Source organism: Phalacrocorax carbo, chromosome 3 (assembly GCF_963921805.1).
Source record: "Phalacrocorax carbo chromosome 3, bPhaCar2.1, whole genome shotgun sequence".
Taxonomy (NCBI): domain Eukaryota; kingdom Metazoa; phylum Chordata; class Aves; order Suliformes; family Phalacrocoracidae; genus Phalacrocorax; species Phalacrocorax carbo.
The window spans coordinates 62,485,011-62,493,194 of NC_087515.1; positions in this window are offsets into that span (position 1 = coordinate 62,485,011).

Genomic DNA, 8,184 nt, shown 5'->3' on the forward strand with positions numbered 1-8,184 from the left:
CAAAGAAGAACGTTTGTAGCATTTGGGTGGTGTGAGAGCAGGAGCCATGTAAATGAGTAGAAAGATATGGGTAGTAGCACAAAACACACTGTAAAAGCTGTGTCCAATTATCCCGTCCTTAGAAGTGGAACAGCAATATTTTGTAACAGCAGTCAGTGGTAACCTGTCACTTAGAAAACAGTTTAAGTCCTGCTCAAAGCCAAAGGAGACTGAAGAGGGTGACAAAAATAAAGACTTCTCTTAAGAGTGATCAAGGGTAATAATGTGTATCTTAGAAAAGGGGCACGGAAGAGGAATAGCATAGCAAGCTAAAAACTGCCGTGTTACAGAAAAGTTAGAAAAGAGGCTTCTATTTACTATGTAGTCTAATGTGTGAGCAAGCAAAAAATATCCAGTCTAGTATTAAGAGCCATGTTTCTGTGTGTGGTGTTTTTTTTCAAGTATAATAATTTGCTTGGGGAACAAACTGCTAAAAGATGACACTGAAAGCAGACGTGTAGCCCTTTCTCCTTAAAATTCTGTTACTATGGGAGGAAGAACAAATACAGATATGCAGGTATTTTTATAAAGGAAAGAAATTAACTTGTGTTTGAACACAAGCCGCTCATCAGAGCCGTGGCATGATATCTCAACAACTGGTACCTACTCGGCCGTCTTCTCCTCTCTGCCCCCCCGGGCAGTGCTGTCCTCCCTCCCTGCCAACGGCCAGGCTCTCACCACGGTAGCAGGAGCCCACGGAGGCCGGTCCTGTTGCCCTCCACTTGCTGCTGCCCTCAGAGGTGTGTCTGGGGCGGTTGTCCCTGTCTGATGTGCTGCAGCTCTTCCTAACCATGAGTTTTGAGTTTGTCGGCGCTGTTTGGAGTCAGATTCACAAACCTGAGCGCTCCTGGGCAGAAGGCTCCAGGTTCAGGCTCAGAGAACCATCTCCATGGCTAAGCTCAACACGGGCTGGAAGAAGGCAGCCACGACAGTTCTGACCTGATGAGCTGACAAGTTTCAGTGATCCAGATCAGAAAATGGACTTAATAAGAAAGGGAATTGGTGAACACAGAAAAAAAGAATGTCAGTAAAAGAATTGACCCATTCTTGGAATGCTTATTCAGCAAGGAGGAGACCGCTGCTCGTGGCTGTGGAAGCATAGGCTTGGTTTGTAGCTTGCTACCAAATAAAATCCTGCAGCAAACCATGCCAGAGTCACCCTGGGAATCAAGAGCTGATGGGTTGGACAGCCTAGAAGAAGTGTTGGTGTGTGCTTGCTGGGTCTCAGGCTTTGGCTCTAGCCCTAAAAGAGTCCTGAGAACAACAACTTTAATTGTTACCTGGAAAAATCAGAGCAGCGACTTCTAAATGGTGTTATTAATTTTCACAGTGCTTTTACTTATTTTAATCTATTTGTGTCTATATTGCCACATAGCAGGCCCCAAGAGCAGCAGTAAATCTATTCAACTGGTTTATTTAAAGAAAGGAGTTTAAATGCTTCACATCACCATTTTTTCCTTGTTGCTTGATAAATAAATACGTAGGCGTCAGCGTTACGTCGTTACGTTTGCCTTGGACTGCATTTTTGCCAGTTCATCACAGGCAAACATGATTTTATTTCAGCCTTTGATTTGCTTGTCAATAGTCTGACATCAAAATATATTGAAGCAGCTGGGAGGGCAAGGAAGCAAAACAACACAGCTTTGTCTCTGCTAAACCGATTACAATTGACAATCCAAGGCTATAATAAATATGCCTTCTGACTCGCACACTAGAGGAGAGCCTGAATTTAAATTATAGCTTTGGGTTTTGAAATGCTCACTGATCCATTCCATTCCCATTAAGAGCGCCTTCCGCTCTGCAAAATTAAGTGATATCTTTACATGACAGTTTAATTTAATTAATTTATTTTTTTGATATGTACATTTATTGAATTTCTCCATTAAGCTTTTGAAACGTCTCTAGGTCCTATGCATTAATGTAAATGCGCCGTGGCCCATAATTACCTCTGGCAGGCTTAGGGCACTGATAAAAAGATTGTATTTTTAAAAACTAACGTCTTCAAACTTCCCCAGTGCTTGGCAGGAAATCTATTTCTGTGTTTTATTTGGAGCAAGGCTGGGGAGCCTGCAGCCAACAGCTCCAGCGTAGGCAGTAACTGTTACATTTTAGAAGAAAATACGTTTGACACTAAATGAGAGAAGGGGAGAGGAAGGCAATTAGTGTGAGAGTACTAGAAGCAGCTGTTTATTTGTTTTGCCTTGTGGCTGCCAATATATACTCTTATCATTAAAGTGCATCTAGAAATGGGGTATTTTCTATGAAATTACTTTGCAAAACATGGATCTTCGTTTTTTTAAGGGGCTGCCCCAAAGCGAGTTTATCTTCCTTTTTCACAATAGCTCTGCCCTAGCCAAGAATGCCGGATTCTCCCCTTGCCTCCTCCTCCTCCCTCCTTTCTAAAAATGAACTTTTCAGGGAAATAAGGAATTCAGAGAAGTTTGAAGGAGAGCAGATGGCCAACAGTGATCCAATAGGATGTAAAACTTCAGTTAGGTAGTCACTTGGCAGGCAAGTACAAGTGAGCCCATGATGTTTCCATAGTGATGTTTTCACATGGTCCCTTCCTTTTGTCTTTTAAAAAATCTAAGTGATTAAAAAAGGGGGGTTGGGGGGGGGAATGTTAAAATAAAATGATAAAATGAAGGGCTCTGTAGACCTGAACATTTAGCATGGTATAATTAACTCTGCCCTTCCCAGGTGCAATGGCTTGGGCTCGCTGCTGCTTTCAGCTGTGATGCGCTGGTCTCAGCTACGGTCACACTCGCCAGCCTCAGCCACTGCAGCACTTGTGGGGGCCGCCCGCGTTGCTGGATAAAGCCGGGACAGCTTCTGAAATTAATAAGTGACTCAGACTGTAGTGTTCTTAGAGGGGAAACTGCTTGGCCACTGATTTTTGTGGTGTCAGGATTTCACATTTACATATGGAGGAAGGTTCGTGTGGCACTTCTCTAACCTTCAGAGCTTTCTCTGCGCATGGAGGCACTGTAATAAAAATTGACGCTCACCATGATATTGATTCTTACTTTCTCTTTTGAAGTCTGAGAGGTAGCCATTACAGTCACATTAATTTGTGAGGATATAAACAACTGCCATTATCTGTGCAGCCATATTGTGCAAGAGAAACAAGATTTGTGGAGAGAGGCAATATCTTTTATTAAGCTAAATGATACAGTCAGAAAAAGCAGGCAAGCTTTTCAACAACCAGCTGTAGAGACACTGATTTCAAAAGCTTACCAGCTTTTTCCACATACCTAATGGAAGTAAAATGAAAATAAGTAAGTACGTGTTTGTATATACCATCTCCCTGAAAACCTTGCTTTTCTTGAAAAAAAGAAAAAAAAAAGTTTGTGAATTTGAGCAGGAAAAGAGGTTGTAGGAGACCTGAAGACCTGACTCATGTTAAACTTTGCTAAGTCCCCAGCAGACCCCCTCTGCTGCCTCTGCACAGGCACGTCGGTGCATGTGCCAGCACTTCGTGAGGACCCAACGCAATTTCCCCTTCCCAAAGGCCTCCCAGCGAGGTGCTGAATGCAGCAGCTCATTTACTGAGCCCCTCACCCTTGAGGGAGACTCCTGAGAAGCAGCTTCTTAGTGGGAGTGCGTGGGATGGAGGGAGGGTAGTTCATGTTACCTGTGGTTTACAAATCACAGCATGAACTCTCCCGAATGCTGTGGTACAAGTAAATGAAGTCAGTTTAGCCTGGGAACAGAATTACCTAGCTGCACTCCTGTGCTCTGGCCTCACCCATACACTCAGAGCTCCCCAGCAAGGAAACCCTACACTTGTGTAATGGCCAGCCTATTATTACTAAACCTTGGAGACAACATACGCTTGATTTATTTTTTTTTTAAGAAATTAATTTTCTTGCCCTCTGCAACTTCTTTCCAGTCATGCTGTGCAGCACTTGTACTGGCAGCACCAGCCTGAATAAATCATTCAAAACCATACCTGCTTAGTGCACTTTTTAATATTTAAATGTGTTTATCCCATCAAGGAACTCCACTGGGATGCTCAAGCTGCCTGTGACAACGGGGAGGGCTGAAAACTCTCAGCCACGGTTGCAACAAAACCTTGATTACTTACAACGTAGGGCACTTCAGAAGCATTTCTACCACAGGGAAGAGCTGGCAACTTCAGTGTGGGCAGCTGCAGCTCAGGGAGATTCAACCTGTGGATTTACAGAGTCCTGGCAGTGCTGCAGTGCCACAGAGGGCAGAGAGGGAATGGCATCCCAATGGGTTGGAGCTGGGCCAGGTGAAGTGGCTCGGACTCATCCCTTCCCCAGCTTTACCTTAACCCTGTGCCGTGGCTGTTTTCCTCGGTGCTCACTCACTTCACTCTGTTGTACTGAAAGTTTGTTCAGTTTGTTTCTGCAGGTCTTGTTCAAGGTAGGGTGAATCTTTAATCCTCCTTTATACCCTGCGGCAGAGCTACAGAGCGCTCCCATTTGGAGCTACCTGCCTGTCCATTTCAGACCACCGTTGGGCAGTGCCATTCAGCAGCCATAAGGACTTGCCTGTGTGCCCAGGCTGTAGTTACAAACCTAACTCCAAGGTATCTTTGTGCCTGGTCCCGTGCTGAGCTGAGAACCCAGCTGTACCGAGGAATGCGCCTCCCTGTTGATCTTGTCGAACATTTTTTCCATTTTGTGCCCTATCTTCTCTTCTGCTTCACAAAAGCAGCAAGGAGCTGCACTGCATAGCTGAGGAGCAGCAGAGGGGAGCCTCTGCCCTCCTGCCTTTCTGCTGTTCCAGCTAGAATAACGCCAGCTACGAAGAAGGAATAACCTGCAAGAAGCCTAATGAAACAGCAATCTGGCATTAAGATGTGTATTTAGTTGCCATTTGTTAAATTGACAGATGACATTTGGAACATGCAGCCCCTATTCATTTTTTAAAGCTAAATACCCTCTTGAAATAAAGTCTTTGCCATTAGTCTTAAAGCAGATTTCCAGCCCAAACAGGGCCAGCTGTGCTGTTACACATTTTCTGGGCACAAGGTCAGATTTCTAGCAGGTATGGGATTATTTTTTTTTTTGCAATGAATTGGACAATTCATGAACAATAAACAATTACCTGCCTCCCAGATTACCTTGGACCCTACCTTTATTTTTTTCCCCTGCTACCTTTTAATGTAGAATTCTTTATACAAGAAAAAAACAGAGAATTTTGACAAACAGGGTTTTTTAACCAACTTGAATTTCATTATCTGCTACCTAGTCTCGCTTTTATATATCTGCAATAAGAAGGTGCCAAAGGGAAGCTCCGAACCCCTTCAGCAATAGTTTAAAATTTATTCATGAGCAACAAAGACTCAGCTTTCTTAGAGACAAATACCTCAGATAATATATATTAGGAACAGTTAAGAGTGTAAAGGGACTCGGCTCATCCAACTCAAAAGCATAGAATTCATGGTAAAGACATGATATTCCTTTATACCTTCAAATTGCTGTCAACACTTTCAATAGCATACTTAAAATAACTTCCATTTCCAACTCCTGAAATACTCAGAAGAAATAGGTGCCCAAACTTTATCAAAGTTGTACCCTTAGACAAGCACTTGGCTGTTACCTCATATGCTGCTTCATCAGTTTTATCGATAAAGATCCAGAGAATTCATCTGACACTTGTTTATTTAACGTCTTCTCAAAGTCATTCTATTTTAGCACTGGGATGTCATTCCACTACTGCTGACACTTGAGCTTATTTTTTTGCACATAAAAGAGCAAAAATTAAGCCTCCCAATATGCAGAAAAGTTGATAAATAGACGGCTACCATTGACTGAAGGGAGGGAAGCACCTTCCCTGGGTGTACGCCAGGCACAAGCGTGTAGAAGATAGCACCATTTCATCTCACATCCTTTCAAGGACTAAACCAAGATTGGCAAAAGCAAAGTGTCATGTGCTTTCTCCAGCAGCTAAGGCAAGAGAAGCCAAGAGTGTGGCCAGCAGACCTCTCGCTCTGCACTGGATTTGCCAGGAGTCACAGCCACACGGGAGCCACAATGCAGGATGTTTGAGTCACAGGGACGCTTTCTTTAAGTTAAAAAACAAACAAAAAACCCCCAACAAAACACCAAACAAAAACCAAACCTTAAATGATTTACATATGAATTGCTTCTAATGAGGACATACAATCTCAGTTTTCCAGCAGACTTTCAACAAGGCCAAAATTAAGGATACAATTACATGGCAGAACACTAGACTGAGATCTTCACGGTTTTTATGTCAACAGTGAAGTCAGCCACTGCTGGTGGGTGGGAAGCAGCTCTCTTTGGGGATGTTGAGCTGGTTGATTTTCTGATTACTTCAGAGAACTTTAAAAATAGCAAATTATAATAACAGGCCTCTATCCTCTGTAGCAGCTTTCTGATTAGCGTGAACCTCAGGATATATGCTAAATTCTTGTCCAGTAAGGTACACAGTTCAGATATTTTCTAGATGCTATTTTAACCTGTGTCTTCTGAGTCACATTAGTCAAAAGAATTGGCCTGTAATTTAATTATTGCAAATGGTGCATCAGTGAGTTATTTCCTAGGAAAGAGGGTTAAGAAAACCCAACGCTGCAATTAATGCTGAAATGGAACCCTTTTGCTTTGGCCTTATGAAAATTTTTCCATATGACAGGAGCCAAGTGAGACTGAGAGTTTAGAAAATTCTATTAGAAAGTCATCTTCACCCAGAGCTTTCCCAGAGACCAGAGGTTTTATGACTCTTTTTTATTTCTTCCTCTGCTATGGGACTACCTAACCATTCCCTAATTTCCTGCAGAATAATAGGTATTTCCAATTTACTTAAGAGACCTTGAGTCTGTTCAGCTGTGCAAATGACTCAGATTAGTTACAGGATTTTAGAACTCAAGAGACGTCCTTAAGGTCTACGGGGTTTATAGCTCGTACAACAGACGACCATGCACAGGAATCGCATAACACCCTGTGCTTTCCTTCCTGAACTGTACTGTCAGCAGTTCCCAGACATTTCCTCATGGTTCTTAGTCTTTGTTTTTCCACCATTTTGAAAGCAACGGATTCTCCACTTTTGTTTCCCATAGAAATGTAAGCACAATGCAGTTACGCACCTGAGTCCCATTAAGCAAGAGACTCTCACTATATTGCTTCTTCATAACCATGCAGCTTGATAACTTACAACAGCAGCATCTAGGACCTGAGCAGATTAATCAACAAAATCATCAGCATAAAGGATTCTCAGTGGGATATGGAGACTCTCCCAAACTGAGGCAAGGAACATGGAAAGGTTTTTAAGCCCTGTTATGTCCAAAAGCATCAGGAGGCAAAGAGCATAGTAAGTTCCATGATCCACCTCACCAACTTTCCTTCTATACCATCATCTTTCAACTCTACTGTGTCTCTCGTGTGTACTATGGGCCACCCATACTCTACAGACGAAGAGAAGGCCTTGCTGCACATGCTAGCATGCTGAAATATAGTCTGCCCGTACCTGACTCATCCAGACCACCTTGGATGCACATTAAGGTGATGAGTGGGCCTGGACTTTTCCCTTCAGAGATCCCCAGAACATAGCCTGTGGCCATGCTGCGTAGGTGCCAAAAGCTGTTTAGGTGGTCACAAGGTTTGAACTTGTGCATGAACTCAAGAGCCCTCTTGCAGACAGCTGAGGTACACAGTGTGCGAGACACTACCACTTAGCAACTTGGCTGAACTAGCCAACCACTGACTTAACACTTTCCAAGTAGCACCCTCCAGGATAGTGTTTCATGCAATCTATGAAATATCCAAGTGATATTTCAGTTTGGCCCATAGAGTATGCTTATCTTCTTCCTGACAAAATAAAAAGATCGGAAATAGAAAGGAATAGGGAAAAAAAATGGCACAGAAAAGAAAAATTCAAATAAACATGAAAGATACGGCAAGTCAAAGTGCCACAAGTGCAAAAAGCTAATATGCAACAGCATTAAAGCCTTAATCCTGGGAAACGTGTAGGGCACACATGGGAGCCTGTTTTGTTTATGAGGAAAGAAAACAATCCTATTTCCAATACATTTATCTTCTAAATACCTTTTGCTAAAAACATGTTTGTTTTTAATTACTTTGGGAAAAGGCAAGAGGAAATGGGTATGGTGGAGTTGGAGGAAAATAAATACTGTGAGTTTGAACCAATCGA